The sequence below is a fragment of the Delphinus delphis genome, chromosome 11 (genome assembly GCF_949987515.2).
Source record: "Delphinus delphis chromosome 11, mDelDel1.2, whole genome shotgun sequence".
In the NCBI taxonomy this organism is placed as follows: domain Eukaryota; kingdom Metazoa; phylum Chordata; class Mammalia; order Artiodactyla; family Delphinidae; genus Delphinus; species Delphinus delphis.
In genome coordinates this window covers 64,805,824-64,826,300 of record NC_082693.1, presented here as the reverse complement: position 1 = coordinate 64,826,300, position 20,477 = coordinate 64,805,824, and the positions used below count along the sequence as shown (strand labels likewise).

General features: G+C 35.0%; 1 protein-coding gene across 2 annotated transcripts in view; it reads left to right on the top strand.

The window, feature by feature from the left end:
* The window catches only part of LIN7A (lin-7 homolog A, crumbs cell polarity complex component), a 399,161-nt gene that overhangs the window by 19,842 nt on the left and 358,842 nt on the right, over window positions 1-20,477 (top strand). The window contains exons 2-3 of one of the 2 annotated variants that reach the window (XM_060025316.1): window positions 999-1,053; window positions 2,909-3,026. The gene's annotated coding sequence lies outside the window, so the exon portion shown is untranslated. Of the gene's footprint in view, window positions 1-998; window positions 1,054-2,908; window positions 3,027-20,477 lie in introns of those variants that run through there. The other variant, XM_060025318.1, reaches the window with a different exon arrangement.

The following is a 20,477-nucleotide window of genomic DNA, read 5'->3' as shown; positions in this document are numbered from 1 at the left end:
GAAGACTCCAAGACCTTAGAAAATGGTGGAACTACCTGACAGGAATCTATGTCCCTGACAAATCATAAAGAACAGTCTATGTCCCTGTCACTTCCTAGGTGAGATGGAATGTGAGTGAAAAATAAACCTCTATTGTGTTAAGCCGTTGAGATTTAGGGACAGTCTGTTACAGTAGGTAGCCTAACATGAATAATACAGAGGGTATGAGGAAAACCCCAACCTTGTCTCATGCTTTCCTCTCAGCATCCTCAACCTTGCTGTATATTAAAGTATCATTAATTATGTACCCATTGGTCTAAATAAAGGTGGCTTTGATCTGGATATTGCTAGAAAATCTATCAGTTGTTTCCAGCATTCCTACAATAAGAAATATGGGTCTAAATTAGAAGTATACAGTGCTTGCCATAGGGCCAAAATATTCTCCCTTGTCCCATAAAACACTGAAATGATTTTGTTAATGATTACTGATATTTTCCTCTCCCACAAGGGTCATATTTTCTGCTAAGATATTTCTATTAGACAATTTCCTATCAGTGGAAAAAGAACAATTTGGGATTCTAGGGAGTCTGATATAATGAAAAGCTATATTGGTAGTTCAAACTCATCAAATCATATAATGAAATGCTCATTCCAATTAGAGTTAATCCTCAAGTTATTTGAACTTATAAGATGAATGTATTTTCTATTAGTAAACCAAAATTGTATGCTAGCTACCAGATTGATTAATTTTTAGCAATATAAAGTTTCTCATTCTTTAAATGCACAGAAAAAGTTTGATCATGATGGCTAACAAAAGTAGTACAAGTATTTCTGAAGTAGGGTACACTATTTTCACTTGATTATATCCAGAATCCAAACATCAGAATAATGAGTCTCTGTTATTCTGAAATAACATTTTTGACTTACTGATTTTATGGATGGATGAAATGTTTCTCTTAATTAATTCAACCTAAGAGGAAGTGAGCATTTTACATTGCATTATATCTGTCATTTTATAGGTGAGAAAACTGAGATTCAGAGAAGGAAGGTAACTTCCCCAAGGATCCACAGCTGGTAAGTGAGGGTGCTGCAATTTGAACCAGATGAGATTGGCTCTATGGCCTGAGCTCTTAATGACTAAGTCCATTAACCAGAATTTCTCAGACCTGAGATCATGCAGACTGTTGAGAATGTATCTGTGGATCCCTAAGGGTCTATATACCCTAGATTGAGAAATACTATAATTAAATATTAAACACATTTAAAATTACTACTCAGCACACATAAACTTCATTATGTAATATCTTGGTCTAATAAAACCATAAACACAAATTTACATAGAAAATACAACGCAGTTGCATGATGATAAAAGAATCTATCAGATGATCTAAAACGTGTATACATACATGCAAATCTATCTATCTGTCCATCTAGTTTTTCAGGTATTGAAGAGTATGGACTTGGTTAGGTACAAATAGAGAGTTTTAGTTTTCTTTAATTACTGCCTTTACAATACTCTTTGGAGCAGTTTCTAAACCTCGGTATGCAAAGCAATATAACACCAAGAATTTAAAAGGAATAATGGAGCAAGGATGTGTCCTTTCCTGAGAGGGATCTAGCTGAGAATAAATCTGTAGAAGGGACTTCAAAGCAGGTTCCTCCCGTCTACCTTCCTCTCCCTATCTCTTCTATCCTGCTTCACAAAAGAAAGACACACATCTCAAAAATCTCTCTGGACGTCAAACAAAGTGACTTCAAAATATTGGCTTAAGAAAACAAATCAGTGTCAATGGATAACCAAGGAAATATAAACCATCTCAGGACTTGGGTCTTTTTCCGTCTTACAGATATTTCTGTTAAAAGTGAAAAACTGGCATTTAAAATGGATTGGTATTGATAATTGTTATTTAAAGATCTCACCTCTTCCAGCTTTTCACATTGTCAAAGAATGTATCAATTTTCAGGGAGCTCCATAAGAGCAAAGCAAATAACACATAGGTAAGAAATGTTAAATATCGAAAATAGCTTTTTTCATGTATTTAATTATAAGTAGTTCTTTTAAGCTATTCTCAAGATTCATCCTTGGGACCTGTCATTAGCTAAAAAGAAAAACTTTGAAGATTTGAAGCAGTATAGGTTAGTGAAGTAGATCCTTTTAACGTAATTGGAATATTTTTTGAGATTACTGAGATCTTCAAGATACACTGGATAAAACCCATAGGCAAATTTTTTATGCTTTCTTTCAGATTTGGTATGTATTATTCAACAAAGTAGTTAAAACCTGTTTTATCAAGTCATATTGTGAAATATTTAATTATTTAATCCTCCTCTTATTTCATCTTATGAAATGACTATTTTCTACCTTTTATTAATAAAAAGTAAAAGTAAATCTAGCCAGACTGGTTAGTTTTGGCAATAGATAAGTTTCTCTTTATTTAGATACAAGAAAAATGTGATCACAATAGCTAGTAAAATAATAGAGTTCTTTCTGATTTTGTACAATGCTTTAATTTAACTATTTGAATGACCGAGCATCAGAGTTTAATACATGTATGTACACACATTTAACAAGGAAATATTTCTAGGTAAATAAATGATTTATGATCTGAGCTACGTATTACATTGCATTGTTAAAAAATACGTAATGAGAAATAACACATTGATTTATAATTTTGTTTTATAGCTTATAAAATTATATGAATTAATCTTAAGAGGATGCTATCTTAATCTCATTAAGAATTCATTTCTAAGAAATTATTATATACTTGTAATAAAATTTTACTTTTAGTTATTGTATTTTGATGAACTGCAGATCATATTGAAACAACTGGGTCCAGAAAAAATACATATTAAACGTACAATTATAGGAAATTTTTAATAAATCACATTTAATTTATATCCATAAACTAGTTCTCTTACCTCTGAACAGACAGGCATAAATCAACAAGTATGCTGCATAAGAAAACGTTCACCTGGGGAGTGAGATACCAGTGTTGACTTCTAATTTGTGGTGGTGGCACTCCTTGAGGTCTTCTCTCTTGGATTTGGTAAGCACCATTTCTTCACTCTTCAGGCAAGGAAGTAAAAATCCGTAGTTTCCTCCTTGGGTAAATAATTCACAACTTGAATAAATTTTGGTTCTCCCTGTTTCCTGGGGTTCTGCTTAAATGGACTTGAGGTTGGGATGGGGACTAGGGCGATAATCGGGAATGGGAACCAGCCATCAGGGAGATAATAGCCTCAATTATTTTCAACATTTTTTTAAATGCAGAGAATTGATGCTGCTTTTTTCTCAGCCTTGGGTTTTTAGTTGTTGAACCTAAGACAATAAGAACATTGCTACTCAGCTCACATACACAGAATGAAGCATAAATTTTTAAAATTATACAGTGAAATGATTGTAAAAACCACAGGATACATCCTCAGATCCAGGGGGGCTGCAGACCCCAACTTCAGGTTCTATAATCAGTACACTTTCCACCTTTTAGACAGGTGCCATCCAAATCCAAGGCAGCTTGTGAACTGGAGATTACATCAGTCTCCACAGAATGTCTATACTACTGTTCATCGAACAAATTTCACTGAGATGTATTTTAAAAAGTCAAAACAGATTTGACCATTTCTAAGTAATCAGCCGTTTTATTTAGAAATTTCAGGAAAAATCATGATGAAAATTAAGATTATTATAATAAGCATTGTAGGTTAAAATTCAGAACAACTTTTAGTACTTTAGTATCAATCAAATCTTTAAAACTTTATTAAAGAATAAATGTACCAAAACTAGAAGAGAAGAAAAAGCACATATATAGAAATATAATTCTCCAAATTAAATTATATTTTTATAGGGAATTCAACAATCTAGATGAAAAGAGTATTTTCAGTATACAAATATTTTCTAAAAATAATTATCTAACAACATTGCTTTTTTTTGCTTGTTTTTGGTCACCATTCTCTAATTTATCACTGGAGTAATCAAGTTAACATCTCTAGGGTCTGGGAATAGACTTCAACTATATGAAAACAAATGAGTTTTAGAGATACATCAAAGTCCTCTATAATGTAGATATAATAGAGACAAAGTATCAATATATTCAGCCTAGGAGATATTAGTAAGAATAAAAACACAGAGAATAGTTTGGCAATATATAAAGAAACCCAGAGAGTTCCCAAGGAATGCTCACTAATCTTGCAGTTTTCAACTTATACCACATTATCCTCTCAGGGTACCATTACGCAGAATTGATTCTGGCCTCACAAGTGGAAAGAAGCAAATTCTAAAGTTGATGTGTGACTTTTCCTCTATATCTAAACCAATAACTAAAGATAAAAACCATTCAAGGCAAGGCATATATTTGTTAATGTAATAGTATTGCCCAAGAACACAATATATTATTTCCACGTGTCATTTTCTCATTGATAATAACATCTGATTTATTCAGTGGTCAATCTTTTGGTAAATTCAACATCTGTAACAAATCTGAGAACCTGACAGTAAATAGAAAAAGTTCTGACCCACTGAAATACCTAGTATTCTAAGATTCATGCATCTTGTGTACTGGCTAGACCCTTGATTCAACATTAGATATAATGAATACACATTTTTTTTTTTTTTCCTTTGCGGTACGCGGGCCTCTCACTGCCGTGGCCTCTCCCGCCGCGGAGCACAGGCTCCGGACGCACAGGCCCAGCGGCCATGGCTCACGGGCCCAGCCACTCCACGGCACGTGGGATCCCCCCGGACCGGGGCACGAACCCGCGCCCCCCGCATCAGCAGGCAGGCTCCCAACCACTGCACCACCAGGGAAGCCCTGAATACACATTTTTAATACTTGGGTGTCGTACTTCTCTGTCCACATCAAATTAAGAAGAGAACTGGAAGCTTCATTTGAGAGTTTGTGCATCCATTCCACAAATATTTTTTTAAACTTCTCATGTGCTCAGCATTACACTGACAAACTAAACTGTTATTTAATAACTAAATAACAGTAAGAAAGGAAATAGAGAAGCAACCATACTAAAGCCAAGCATAAAACTGATGATTGTAAAAATGACTCTAAATTGTTAAAAGAAGAGCTTGATACTTTCTGTTTATGTAAGCAAGCAGGTAAGTGTGTTTATTTTAGTAAAAAATTTATTTTATTTTCATGTTAGTAGGATTATAACTTGAAATACATATTATTAAAAAGGTTATTCTTGGTACTTAAAGAAACAATTTGCTATCTGAAATTCATTTATTGAAGCAATGTAATTCATAACAGCAGCAGGTGTATGCCAATAATAACAGGCAGTGTCTCACTGTTTCTTTAGAAACTTTTAGAATTTATTCTTATAAAAATAGTCACCTCTAAAGGCTGGTACAGCAATTTAATAAGCTTGAGATTAATTTTGGTTACATCGTGTCTCAGAAAATAGACATTGTGAAACAAGGCACAGCCAGGTTCCTGGAGAAACCACAGTGGTTATTTTCAATTGGCTATTTCTATTAGATACAGGAATAGCACTGAGAAGCTTTGAAAACTTAATAGTTTCTGGCCTTCCTAGAGGACTAAATCAGTAGATTGAAATGAAATGTTATGCTGGATTTCAAAATAGAATATTGTGAATTATGTACACAAAATAATATTAGTGGTCATTCAGAAAAACAATCAAGCATTGCACATGTTAAACCAGCCGTGTAGACTGGCATGGGTTCATAAGTTCAGGGACTTCATAAAATACTGCTGTGGACAAGTAAACATTTAAATCAAAATTGAAAATACAATCCTCAGGTCTATCGTGTCGTGTATTTTTCAGTCTGAGCTACATATGCGTTATCGCATTTTGTGATCATGTAAAAGCACAGGTTCCCAAAATAAACACAGTCACCTCCAATCAAGTTATTAACAACCCAGTGAAATTGAATTTGGCCAAAAACCAAAATTGGCAGTCTCCTCTCTCATCTTCTATAGATGTTCTTTCTTCCCTGTATAATGCATCCATTGTTTTAACCTAACAACATACATCAGTACTAATCATTAACACAAACAGCTATGCATGACCATCCATATATTTTGACATGTGAAACTGACAATTGTTTCTGAGCAAATGTTTCATATTTTACTTGCCACCCACTGATTTCTAGGCTTTTCCCAGAAATGGCCGTTTTGAATTAATAATCCTACATTGTTATTATGTTTCTATAACAGCATTCTGTTAACTGTTGTTAGCACTCCATTATATGTAATTAGAGTTATAAGTGCAAATGAAGTAAAAATAAAAATTCTACCAGATGTTTGATTCGTCCCTTAGTAAAGCAATTGAATAAAATGAAAATCTGCCATCTGTTTTATGGATTAAAAATCCACATGTTTGTAACATGGCCTTTTGTAGCCTTTTGATAGCTATGATTTCCAGAGGAAATATATTAAGATAATTTTTTATTATACTTCTCAAAATATTTTGGATTCTCTGAAGTTTTATGAATTTATGATTCTTGATCTATATCAGTTTTTCTTTCCATTCCTTAATTTGTATTATAGATCATATAGGTGTTTTAAATCATGAAAATAGCTTTTAGCTTATTTTCTTGAATGCTAAAAAGAAATTAAAGAAAAATCTGTTTTTCTGGGCACTATCAATGAAATCTCAAAAGAATGAGTTTTTAGATCTATTACAATTGGGGAAAATAGAGCTTTTTTTAGTAGTGATATTGTATAAAATCACCAGATGGCATCTCCTAGTCCCTGTAGAAGATTTCTGTTCTCTTGCTAAACAAAATACTCAAAAGAACAACAAAAAAAAATTACGCTATACCAAAAAGGAGGCGTTTCCAAGTACTAACTGCTTATTTTTGTATTGTACTTCTCTCACTTGTTAGTCTCTTGCTTCCATTTTTACTGATTTCAAAAAATATTTATTGCCTATGTAAACTGTAAGGTTTACAGACAAGGAAAAGTCTAGAATCAACCACTAAAATTCTGTTCTTGAAATCTCTCTCCAAGGACATTAAATCCAGGGTGAATATCAAGTATCTTTTTAAAGCTCACAGTACAATAATGGTACTTCTGATTCAAAGCTGAGCTTTGCTACAAGAGGCAGAGCCCAAAAGGTAAAATTAAATGTGCAGTGTCTAAACTGAGCTCGCTGATCATTCTTCTTTTCCTCTGAGAATCTCAAGCTGTGGTTTACAAACAGCTTTCTTGTGGGGTGTGCTGTGAAATAGCAAATGGAATTTTAACTTATCTGTTACTTCAGGGCTTTGTTTACTTTCCTAAATGGAGAGCAGCAGGATATAAGAAAGAATTCTGGAAAACTATACCATCTAGAACTGTTTCCCAACCACTCTTCTGAAGAAAAATACTGTTATGGTCCAATATATTGTAGACGTAACTGATTAAACAGAAATAAGTGTTTTTGTTTATCTGCTTGTTTGAGATGGCTCAGGACTTCTCCTATTCTAATGTGTCTGGTGAATCTCTCAAAAGGAAACATGGATTAAAGTAGTATAAACAGTTATTTCACCCTAGCATATGTATTTTGTTGATTTCTTATCAAGATTTTTATTCAAACGAATATGCTTTGGGGAAAGTTGACCAGGAGGAAGGTAATATTAATCATCAGCTTGAAGGGATCAATTATAAAAATTTCAACAATATCATTAATGATGCAATTTTTTTGTTTGCTCATCCATTAATGGATGAGCAAATTTGGAATTTTTTTGATTCCAACTTCTATTGGAATAAAAGTTTTCTCCGCTATCTGAAAGTTGAGTGTTCCTGTGAAAACTCTGGGAAGCAGAAATGGAGTAAAGTGAAGAAGCAATTACCTGATGGCACATCTTGCTAAGGACACGCAAAAATAAATTGAGATAAAGCACAGATGCTCACAGACAGTGTAAAGCTTTCGTGGCCTGATGCTAAGGTGCTGAGTGTAGTTCCCGGGAAAAGAGCTTGGAGGTGCCCTCTCGCTGCTGGGGGGTGAGCACTGCCTCTGTAAACGGCTCCCTGCAAAACAAATACTGAGTACTATTGTCCCGTTTTTCCTGAAAGGAAAAATCCTCTTAAGATTTCTTTCAGTTAGCAAAAATAGGTACTAATGAGGGTCTTTTGTAAAAGTGAAGTGACATAAAGCAAACTTTTGAAAAGAGGGCGATACCTGTATATTGTATTCCATTTTAGGTGTGATGTATGTCATCATGTGTTTTCTCAAAGAGAAACTTGTATACATTAGAAAATACCTGAGTAATTGACTGAAATTTTCGCTTTTTATATAAGATGTGTTGATGCAAACTGACAGGGCACAATTGTTTAAGAGATTTTTAAAAAATTTCCTGTTGAATCATACAGAATGTTGAAATATGAAGACATCAATGGGACTATCTTAACAACTTTACCTCCCTCATTTTAAGGAAATACCAGCTCAGGGAGGTAAAATAATATGTTCAAGTTTGAGTATTTTTTTAAAGCAAAAAATTAAGAGAAAACCATAGTAACCAAACAGAATACCTATGGCATAAATGAGACAAGTTTATTTCTCCTACATATCCAGGGAGCCCAAAGGTTTCTATCCCAGGCTCCTGTCTTGCTAGTATGCTATAAAGGACTTCTATTCCCAAGGCCACCTCAAGGTCCCTGATAGCTGTTGGAGTCTCAGCATATAGGTACTCATTTTAACCAGCAAGAAGAGAGGGATTAAAAGGACCCTCTTTAAAAGCATTTTCTGGAAGTTGCACACCCTATTTTCCTTATAGCCGTTAGCTAATATTTAGACATATGATCAGACCTAAAGGCAAGGAAGCTCTGTGCCCAGCTAAAAATTGCGAAGAAAGTGAGGATAGTGATTAGGAGATAATTAGAAGCCTCTGAACTCAGGTAGCTAGTGAAGGAAGAACTTGTGAGTTAATTCAGCTCTTTAGCATTCCTGTCTTTTCTTTCTTTCTCACATTTCCACTTATTATGTGAATATACCCAAGGTTCTTTGTTGTTACATTCTTTTTTTTTTTTTTTTTTTTTTTTTTTTTGCGGTACACGGGCCTCTCACTGTTGTGGCCTCTCCCATTGCGGAGCACAGGGTCCGGACGCGCAGGCTCAGAGGCCATGACTCATGGGCCCAGCCGCTCTGCGGCATATGGGATCTTCCTGGACCGGGGCACGAACCCGTGTCCCCTGCATCGGCAGGCGGACTCTCAACCACTGCGCCACCAGGGAAGCCCTATTGTTACATTCTTCAAAGTGTACTTCAAGTCTCCCCTACCTCACAAAATTTTTTCTAACAACCACATCTCAAAATAATGAATTAACTCTCTAATTTTGATGTTCAGTCTATACCACGAAGTCTGGGCTGTATTGTATTGTGGACACTTCGGTTTCTATGCAGCGTTTTTCCAACTGCATTACAAGTTTCAAGAAGCCAGGGAGTATAACTTTATTACAGTTTGTGGCTGGCCCTATTTTTTGATTTGCTGGATCCAGTGGCCTTTGAGTCCTCATCCTAATTTACTGGGTGTAACCTAGTCCTACCTCTTGGCTTCTGTGGTATCTCTCACCAGCTCTTCTTAGTTTTAGAATACTGTGTACCCACAGTCCACAGGAAAAGAGATCTTGAACTCTGGTCCCTCTCAGTGTTCATTTGTAGGATATTTTAGTACTGTCGAGGTTTGCAGACTATTGGCCTACAGGTCTAGTTTGTAGACATATTTTGTTTGGCTCATATAAGGTCATTAAAAGAATGATTTAGTTGCCAACATTTAAAAATCGGAGATGTCACATTAAAAAAACAAAATTAAATTTCTGGCTGCTCTTAAAAAATGGAAAGGTCTGCCATCTTCAGCTCAACATTCCCACATGCTTAGTAGTGTCATCCCTTGTGGAAGAGACTGTGCTTTGTGTTCACTAAATTTCATTTCTTTCCCTGTGCACACAACTAAATTACATTTCTCAATAAATTAGGTGTGGCTGTTTGATTGAGTTCAATCAATCAAATGTAGATTTATAAGTTCAAGGAATAGCTGTTGAAAAAATTACCCATATGATGCTCAGTGCTCACTTTCTCACCCTGTATGTCACACTGATGCATTTTTACTTCCATAGTTCCTAATATCAAAAATAGATACATGAAATTTTATGTTTCTCTGTATGAACTCTCTCAAAATAGGCCCAATAACTATACAATATAACCATCTTTAAATTTCATGAGAATTTTTACAGAATCCCAGTTAATGTTAATGTCATCAAAATATAAAATATATTTAAGTGATTTTCTTAAAATAATTCCTTTACCTGAAAACATCAAGTATTTCCACATTTCTGTCCTTCTCTGTACTTTTTCAATCTATATGACCTAACTGGAAATTAAAATGTGAAAGATACAGTTGAAGTCACCTGGCTTCTTTTTCTCCAATCTTATTCACATCATTCTCTTTCCAGAAATAACTATTAGCCTAAATTTGGAATTTATCATTCCCATGCACATTTAAAAATTATTATTATATAAGTAACAACAAGTTATATATTATTGATTATATATTATTATTGAGTTATACATTATTACTTATATAAGCAGGTATCAATAAGTTATATATTATGATTTGCCTGCTGTAAAAACATGTCCATGCACAACACAGAATGCAATTTTCTTTTTCTTATTCAGTGTTATGTTTTGTTTTAGAAAAAGAAAATGCATTTTTGTTAAACAGTTTACTTATTTCTTCCCTTTAAACATTTAAACAGTTAATTAATTTGTAGAACAACTAATCCATTCACATGGATTCCAAAATCAGTAAACCTAAAACACTATAGAGTTGAAAATCTCCCTCCCACCTCTGTACTTACAGCCACTCAGTTTCTACCCACCTCAGTCCCCCAAAATAGGTACCCATGGTTACTAGTTTTTTCTGTATCTTTGCAGACAAGTTTTATAGGCGTAAATAAATGTTAGCATGCTATGCGTTATTTTGTACATTGCTTTTTCACTTAATAACATATTGATTATCTTTTCATATCAGTGCATAAAGAGCACTCTTATCCTTTTTTTGTGTAGCATCATGTTTTAGTTCATGAATGAACCTCTACTTATTTAACTACTGTTCTACTGATGTACATTTTGATTGTCTCTACTTTTTTAGCAATTACAAATAATGCCACAATATATAACACACATACATAATTTTGCAGGTATGAGTTATATCAGTTATTTATTCTAGCATAATAAATTAGCAGCTTAAATTGATAAATATTTATTATCTCACATTTTCTGTGGGCCCAGAACACAAGCAGAGTTTATCTAGATTCTTCTGCCTCAGTCAGTCTCACAAGACTGTAATCGGGATTTGCCAGGTCTGTGTCTTCATCTGAAGGCTTGACTGGGGAAGGATCTGCTTTCAAGCTCACTCACTTGGCTGTTGTCAAGATTCAGTTCCTTGGAGATTTTTAGACTGAGGGCCTCAGTTCCTCATGGACTGTTGGCTGGAGCCCTTCCTTATATCCTTGCCAGATGGACCTCTCCATAGGGCAGCAAACAACATGCCAGCTTGCTTCCTCCAGAACAAGGGCTCTATGAGAGAGCGCAATGTAAATAAAGAGCCACAAAGAATAAGAAATAAATTAATAGATGCACATGCACTTGTGTGTTTGTATATGTGGAGGAAGAGGCTGCCAGGGGAGAGGGAAGTAGAAGAAAGCAGTGGGGCCACAGATGGGCATGAGAAGAGAGCACTCAAATAGCCAATAGATGTTTGCTGGAAAGCACTGCAAGACAATAACAACCAGAACTGACACTGGGGGGAGTTTTGGCATGCTTCAAATGTAGATAAACACAAGAGCTTGCAGTAAGGAAGCCTGAAGGAGTGGGGACAGTCGAGCTCTCAGAAGGCTTGAAATTGACCTGCCAAGGCCAACTTCCAGGGCAGGGCCCAGGGAAGAACTCAAATTTAGCGTAACATAGATAACAGAGTGTAAGGAAAAGATAATAGTTGTGGAGAGAGTAGAGCCGAGCCGGGAATGTCAGGAAGCAAGTTACTACTGGAAACAACAGAAGGGGGAGCTCTGTGAAATAAAAGAACCAATCAGAATCAAAGCTTCCTTTAAAAATTCAGGAAAACTAATTTCACACTAAAATTAGTAAGAGAAAACAAATGTGTGAATCCCATAAGTAGAAAGAAAAAAAGGAATAGAAGAATATCTACACAATTAAAAGACCCCAGAAAAGAAATACAATAGATAGACAGACAAATAAATATTAAAACCATGCCTAATATTTCAAAGTGAGCTAAAAGATATCAAGAAAAATACATAAGAAATAAACTAATAAAAATACAACATAAAATCAGAATTAGAAAAACTCAGCAATGACCTGACAGCACTCAAAAAAAATCAGATTTGACTTTTTAAATGCTCTTATAAATATTTTGTACCTTTAACTTGGAACACATGTGCTAGAGTTTCCCTGAGGCGTATGCCTAGTTGTGGGATTGCTCCATCAAGGTGTGTGAACATCTTCAAATTTGCTAAATATTGCCAAATTGCTATCTGTAATAAAATGGTTGTGCTAGTTTACATTCACACCAATATCTTAGGAGAATCAACAGGTCTGTATATATTACCCACCTTTTTACTGTCAGGCCTGTTTCAATTTTTCCAATCTATTGGGCATGAAATGGTATCAAAATATTATTTAAAATTTTATCTCTGTGCTTACTAATGAGGTTTAGCATTTTTAATGTAATTTTTATCAAACTTTCTCTGAATTACCTACGCACATGCTTTTATCTATTTTCTTCTGGGTTGGTTTTGTTTTTCTTATTGATTCATAATAATTCTTCTATTTATTTTAAAAAGTAGTTCTCTGTTACATGGATTTTAAGTATTTTTTTAAGTTTAAGATACGTCTTTTTAAGATATGTCTTTTTAGTTTACAATGTCTCTTTTCAAAACAAACCTTGTAATTTTAATAGGATATATATTTCAGTAAGTTTTCATACACAGTGGTATAACGTTTTTGTGCTTTTTTTCTCTCCTACACCAGTAAATGTCCTATACATTCTTGAACACTTTATAAAGTTTTGCTTTTACAGTAGAGTCTTTAACCCATGTGGAATGGATTTTAGGTGCAATGTGAGGTATGGGTCTAATAGTTTATTTTTGTTATATCAATAACCACATTAAAACCAATTTTCACTAATACAGACAATGCTGCAATTGGCATGCCTGTGCTCATGAGCACGTGCTTCTTGTGGTAGCACCTAGAAGTGGAGGGACTGGGATGAGGGGCATGCACATTTTCTTATTCAGTAGCTGTTGAGAGATTATTCTCTAATGGAATTTTTGAATTGACACTCACCAGTGAAGTTTGAATTTTACATCCCTATGAGTGTCATCAGACATTAATTTGAGCCAATCTGATGAATGTTAATTGTTGTATCAGTAGTCATTTTACAAAGATTTTTTTCGTTCAATTTGTGTTCTTGAAATATATAATCATTTGTTCAAAGTGGACTATTTTCTGAAGTTGCATAATTTGTGAATCCCGGAGTATTTCTTTCAGAGTGATAAGCAAATATCCCCAAAGAAGGTATTAAATAACGATTCCTTCCCTGCATTGTTACCTTGTATGTAAGACACTATCTTAAAGATGATCAAGGAGGGCTTCCCTGGTGGCGCAGGGGTTGAGAGTCCGCCTGCCGATGCAGGGGATATGGGTTCGTGCCCAGGTCCGGGAAGATCCCACATGCCGCAGAGCGGCTGGGCCCGTGAGCCTTGGCCGCTGAGCCTGCGCGTCCGGAGCCTGTGCTCTGCAAGGGGAGAGGCCACAGCAGTGAGAGGCCTGCGTACTGCAAAAAAAAAAGATGATCAAGGAAAAGGAATTTATAATTATTTATTTGAATTTTCTCATCCCCATGCTTTAAATATTCATACTACTACTACTAACATATCTGCATGAGCACTTGACAATTTTAAAGAGTTCTAGCATGCATTTGGACAAGAATTTAAAACTCAGAGTTTGTCATAACTAAACATTAATAAAAATGATTAAGTGTTCTTTTTTGTGCTAATGAGTCACTCCCAGTTTTTTAGCTCCCTATTATTTTGTTTCATCAAAAATGTTTGCATATTTATATCAACTTTCTGTTTACCCTTAGATTATTCATGCCTGAGTGGTGTGTCAGCTGCAGAAATAGGTTTAATGAGTTTCATGGGAATACCTCATTCCAAGAACAAAAACTGGAAAAGAAATAAAACACAAATGCCTGCATACTAATATGGCCCCTTGTTAGAACCAGTCTCAGAGTACAAGATATAGAAAGTCCCTACACAATATACATCTCCTTTAGAGAGGCCTTTACTTTGGCTTTCTTTGTGTAATCTCCTACAGACACCACACTAATTCTAAATATATAAACAACAAATACCCAAAGGTAGAGGTTACCGTTACTCTACCCTGAATATTGTATTTCTCTGCACCTGCTCAGGTTTTATTTTATAAACTATTGCTTTGTTCTGCTGCTTTTTTTCCTTCTTTCTTTTTTAAGAACGATTGTTGTTTATGATAGAAACCGTTCCCATAAAAATAAACATTTAACTTATTAGCATTCTACACAGACATCCTATTTCTTTGAAAGAGAGCCTTAATTTACTTTGGTGAAGATAATGCATTATAAAGCACCTTTTTTACATATTTAATATATGCTATGTAGTGCTATTCTATTGGGACAGCAAGCAAAGTTAATTTAAAAGAGTGAAATTTAAAGTTGATCTATGAAGCGTATAAAAAATGGAGAACTAAGGCAATTACTCATGCTTTTCAGATTAAAAATTCCTATATATATATATAGAGAGAGAGAGAGAGAGAGAGAGAGAGAAAGATTTTGGATCTGTATAATTTAGATGTATTATTTTATGTATCGTTCCTCTGTGTGTGTGCATGCATGCACGTATGTCCATACACAGCAAAATACATGGAATTATAATCTTGATATTCTAATGCTCATGAAAAATTTGATCTTAAATTTTACAGTAAACATTAAACAAAAGATTTGCAAAGAACCCTCCATTTTTTAAGCCAGGTGAAGTTTTTGAAGCAATATTAGCCAGTGGTATTTAGAAGGAATCCATTAACTTGTCTGAAACACAGGGGGAAATATTGTTTGATTTAGTTTTGATCACTTTGAACTATATTCAGCACTTTAAGATGGATTTCCCAATTTCCTTGGATTTCAAAGAGAAAAAATTTCACTCATTAAAGCAGAAAAGTCTTGATTCCTCCACACATAAAAAAATACTCTGATGTGGTGCTTAGGTGACAGTGAAGAAGGAGATAGGCAAGAGGGACAAATAGGAATAAATATTAATGACTAATTTATGCAAAACACTTTACACATATATTTATATTATTATCGTGGTTGGTGCTATCTCTTGTAATCCACTCACTTATTTCATTAAAAATAAAAAAGAATTCTTCTTCTTTTTTGGCAAATGACCTGAGAAAAGTTAGCAATTGCTCAGTTTGCATGGTTGGTATCAGAGTTGGGATCAGAATCGAGGTTTGAATTTTATAGTCTGTTTGACTACAAAGTCCATATCCTATCCTATCTAACACACCATGCAACAAGGAGAAGTACACAGTAAATTTTGACTAAGGGTGATAAGATGTGCAAATGTGTCCAGTAAGAGCATAAGTGTTGTGTTTTTTGTTTTTTGTTTTTTGCGGTACGCGGGTCTCTCACTGCTGTGGCCTCTCCCGTTGCGGAGCGCAGGCTCCGGACGCGCAGGCTCAGCGGCCATGGCTCACGGGCCCAGCCGCTCCTTGGCATGTGGGCTCTTCCCGGACCGGGGCACGAACCCGTGTCCCCTACATCGGCAGGTGGACTCTCAACCACTGCACCACCAGGGAAGCCCATAAGTGTGCTCTTAATGCTCTTCTGTGTTGCCAAGAAGGAATGAATATGTACCAGCACCATTTACCTAAGGAACACAATTGTTTGGAGAAAGTTCAGATATTAGATACTACTACTAACAGCCTCTATAGTGATACAGAATTTACAAAAATATTTTATATGATTTAGACACCATTTATTGAGGGCTCACTTTCTGCCAGTCATAGTCCTATTATCACATTTCACTTTTTCAATAAGCCAGTGAGTGAAGTATTATTAACTAATCTTTGTAGACAATACTGAGGTTCAAAGACTGATCAATATCATAGAGCCCTTCAGGAATTTATCAGAATTTAATTTAAGGTCTCCAAACTTCTCATCCTCTAAACTTATACTCTTTCCACTGCTCCAAACTAACCACTCAGTACATCAAACAGAGAAGGCACTCAAGAGCCCAACAATAATTCCAAATTAGAGAAATGGAATAATTATTATGATTGTTCATACTTTCAAAATTCCTTTTTTATACAGAGTAGTCCAACTCTTTGGATTCCAAAACATCCAAATCATTATCTCAGTCCTTTATATAACATTGCCCCAAGAAATTAAATAAACAAAACAAACCAAAAAACCCAAACAAAAACCAACCTCACCATCAAAATTTTTTCAATTAGATGAAGAAATAATAAAGAACACTTCTTTAAACTTTCTTGAATGTGATAATAAATGCTACAGTGTTTTCAAACATCATTTAGGAAGGCCATCTATGGTAACAGTTAAACACTATAGCTGTAGAGTTCTGACTTCCAGAATCCAAATTCTGGTTCTAGAACTTATTTTCTTAGGCGATGACATAGCAAATCTAATTTTCTGCATGTATGTAATGGGGATAATAATACATCTGTGAATCATTTAGGATGGTTGATTATAAGTTTTTAAAAACTACCTCCCCAAAAATTTAAATAACCAAAATGAATGCATTTAGCTCATGTAAATTGAGATTTCAAAAGTTTCAAGAATGCTTTGATCGCAGCTCTGGCTGCATTTTTCTAAGGTTGTGTGCCAATGTTGGCTTACTTTGGGCTAGCCAAATGTCTGCAGCAGTTGTGAGCCTCCCATCTCACCCTGTTCCCTCCAGCGTTAAGAGAGCCCTGCTCTTCCCACAAATGTCAAATATAAGGCCTTGAAACTTCATCTGGATTTAATCATCTAGAGGCTTATGCCTACCCTTTAAAATCATTTCTATAGCAGGAAAAATGACAAAGAGTTCTCTTACTGGTGTAGGCCAATGTATAGATTTGGGACTGAGTTCAGTCTTAAATAGACCACATAGCAGCTTCACTGCAGTGAAAGAGGGAGAGAGATAGCAGCTGAGAATGTCAAAATCAATGTCCCCTGCAGCCTGCCTTATAGGGTGAAAGAAATCATCTATGTAATGCACCCAGCAGAGCTTCTGATACACAGTAAAGGATACATAAATGTAGATAATATTATCCTTCTAATGTTTTTACTTTATTTTTATTTTATTTGTTAATTTTATTAGTAGGCAATAGAAAATATTGCAGGAAAGATTATATACAGTATCTTAAAGATAATTTTTGTTCTAGAATATAATTCTATATAACTAACTTAGACTATTGTTACTTTATGTGCTGAATTTGGGCTTAAAAGAGAACCAAATCATATATCTTGATTTAAACAATTCTTTGCTCTCATCCTCCTTCATTTTTTTTTCTATGAAAAATATTTATAAATTAAATTAATCTTTCAGCGACAGTTAATTTGGCGATAAAAACTACACTAGAGGGCTTCCCTGGTGGCTCAGTGGTTGAGAGCCCGCCTGCTGATGCAGGGGACACCGGTTCGTGCCCCGGTCCGGGAAGATCCCACATGCCGCGGAGAGGCTGGGCCCGTGGGCCATGGCCGCTGAGCCTGCGTGTCCGGAGCCTGTGCTCTGCAACGGGAGAGGCCACAACAGTGAGAGGCCCACGCACCGCAAAAAAAAAAAAAAAAAAAAAAAAAAACTACACTAGAATAATTTCATTAACTAGCCTGTTGGTTCTCAAGCTGCATGTATTCGCGATACACTTTCAAATGCACCGATTTTTGGCTGAATACTTAAAGGGATTAAAAGAAAATGGGTGATTTTTTTAAAGTGCACTTTAGAAAATTGAAGGAAAGAAAACCCCTCATTTCACAGTTATTCAGCTATCCTCTTCAGAGCTGAGCCACAGTGTTGTTTTATTTTCTACTCTGACCACACTCTTGTGAACTTGCAATGCAAAGTTTTCACATGTTCTGATAAAAATGTCATTTCTCTTTTCTTCACCTTCCCTTTCCTTTTACCTCTTTTTTTTTTTTTTATCGTAAGAGATCACCAAACCCAGTTTTCCGTAATGATAATAATAGCTAAAATTTATTGAGTGCCCATTATCTCCCAGAGACTGTTTTAAGTTTTTTTATATGCATTAATTCCTTTAATCCTCAAAATGGTGACATTTCTTGTGAAGGGTTGTTATGGTCCTTTATGCAGTAGCACACATTATTATTGCAAACCCTTGAGTACGTCTATCTTTTGTTGTAATATATGCTTTAAGGAGTTATTTTTGTAGTTTGAATAAATTACTATAAGCAAGAATGCTTATATAGTCATCCCTTAATCCCTTAACACACACACATTCACTCACACACACACACATATATCCGTGCTATGTGATTAAGTCTCGAGCTCTTGAACTAGCGTGGGTCTCCAGGCACAGGACCCCCACAGTTCTTGAGTTTACAGCTTTGGATTCATGCACACTCAAAGACTGCCTACCTGTCTCTGAATCATAGATTCAAGTTCCTATAAGGCAGAATCTGATTGACCTATATAGGGTGAAGTGTCCGTAAATGATTCACTCAGCTATATCTGGGAGGAAGAATTTTATAGGTTGAAAGAAGAAGGAGAAGGAGAAGAAAGGGGAGGAGAAGGAGGAGGAGAAAATGTATCATAGACTCATTAATTTCTGCTATTAGTAATAATGTCCCTGATAAAAGGAAGCAATTTTATATCAGTGGTTAGTGGGATTGGAGGAAATTGGGACATACAGAGATCAGCAGAGGCTGGACAAAGGAAAAGGAAAGATACCTTACAAGGAGAGTTCCTTAGCTTTATGTCTAAGGGTCTGAGCAAGTGCTTTAGTAATGAGCATGAGAAATATATGAATTATTTATAGTTATTTAATTGTGTTTAACTGCACAGCACACTTGGTTTTCTCTGCAGTGTGAGTTGAATCATTCTCATTCAATTTCTCATAATTTGAATCAAAGAAACCTTCTTAGTATTATTATAAAGTTATATTGGAATAGAGACTTCCATTAGAAATTACAGTTAAGATTCTTATACTTAGGGCAGATCACATAGTTAGCAAAATTTGTAGAATACTGCAGTAATGATACATTCCTGTCTGCAAGTGTTCTGCCATTATACCTACCATTATTTAAAATGTTATTTCTACAAGAAAAGAAGTGAAGGAAGAATATAAAGACAAAACAAAACAAAACAAAAACAGAAGTGCAATAATCAGTTCCCTGGACATGATGCCTCTAGAAGTCTATTCACATCATTTCATAGAGAGTAATTTATGCTATAACTGAGTTCTGTTCAGAAGCTTTCTATGAGCCCCTCTCTTCTTGTCTTGTTTGACCTTTCTCCCCACTGTACTGAAGAACACCATAGTTTTCTTTGTTAACATGACGAACCACAGGTTTTCTTCCAAGAAGCTTACTAGTCAATATCCATAACGTCTGTCCCCTGAGAATATTAACATGTAGAGGAAAAGAAAGAATAAGACCCTGAATTATCAATTTAAACTTAATATCAAATCAAGAATCTGAATTTTACCTCATATCCAAGTTCTTTTAAGTAAGAAAACATGTGGTATTATTAGTCTTTTAATTTTAACAATTCCAGTTTTTGTGCAGTGATACCTCATTACAGTTTTAATTTGCATTTCCCTAATGACCAATGACACTGAACATGTTTTCATGGTTCTTGGCCATCTGAATCTCCTCTCTTTGTTTGCCTTTACGTTTCCTCATTTATAAAATTGAGATCTATGTTTTTCTTATTGATTGATTTTCTTAATCTTGTTGATTGATTTCTATTGAACAAGATGTATATTATTCTGAAGACAAGTTCTCTGATGGATGTATGTCAGGCAGTTATCTTGTTCCAGCCAGTGGCTTATCTTTCCACTCTCATAATAGTGTCCTTTGTGGAATAGGTATTCTTAATTTCATAAAAACCAATTTATCATTTTTTTCTTTCAACATTCACTTTTTGTGAACTGTTTCAGGGACCTTTGCATACCTCAAACACTTGAAGACCTTCTCCTATATTTTATTTTGGAAGCTTTATTATGTTACCTTTTATATTTATATCTATGGTACATCTCAAATTAAATTTTTAGAGATCAAGGTTTATCCATATTATTTATGAATATTCAACTGGCCCAGCACCATTTATTGAAAAGACTGTTTTTGTACAACAAACTTTAGTGATGTTCTTATCACAAAACTGATGAACACACGTGTGACTCTATCTCTGAACTCTCTGTTGTGTTTCCTTAATCTATATATCTATCTTTGCACCAATATCACATATTCA